Source organism: Trypanosoma equiperdum (genome assembly GCF_001457755.1).
Source record: "Trypanosoma equiperdum strain OVI genome assembly, contig: ctg_724, whole genome shotgun sequence".
NCBI classification, from domain to species: Eukaryota; Euglenozoa; class Kinetoplastea; order Trypanosomatida; family Trypanosomatidae; genus Trypanosoma; species Trypanosoma equiperdum.
The window spans coordinates 1-796 of NW_027124670.1; positions in this window are offsets into that span (position 1 = coordinate 1).

Here is a 796-nt window from a genome sequence, read left to right on the forward strand (position 1 = left end):
CTGATAGGGTTAGATTACGAGGAGCGGTTTTTCTCAGTACCTTACGAAACTTACCTCGGAAAAGCTGCGTTCCTTCACTTTCCGGGCCATGCGCTAGCATGGGAGGCAAAGGCCAGAAAGATTATAGCAAACCTTACTTGGTATAAAGAGTGGCAAGGAAAGAAATTTAATACGAATAACAGTCTTGGAAAGCTGCAAGCATATGCAGTTTCCGGAGAAAAATTAGATTTTATGTATGAAACAATTTGTGTTGAAAAGCTTAAGGATGATGATTTGTTTAGAGCTAAGAAATTGTAGTTAAAGTTACTTTGCAAAGGCCAGGTATCGCTAAAAAGCGGCAGAACAACACTGAAATGCACACTGAAACTGACCGTAAAGCACTTTTCTAGAAGCACGACCAACAATCCAACTGTCAAACCGCCTTGATAGACCCTTCTCAAATACCATAGTAACCAATGAAATCAGCATTAGTAACGTGGATACTACTCGTTTTAGCACATTCCTTGCAGACAGTCGAGAAGGAAAAAGCAACGGCCGGCGACACACACGCAGACTTCCTTTCTTTATGCCACGTCTACCAAGCAGCACTGGTCATGGCAGCCGTACAACCAAAGATGCCAGCCATCGGAACAAACCTCAGCGACCTGGAAAATTATAATATGACGGCCGCAGCTCCGGAATGGCAAAAAATCTTCGACAAAACTGGAAGCGACGCCGGGTGGAAGGGTTATATCAAAAGAAACAGCGGAGTAGAAAGCAAGTACAGCTGGGCCGAGCAATGGCCGGCGTGGCAGAG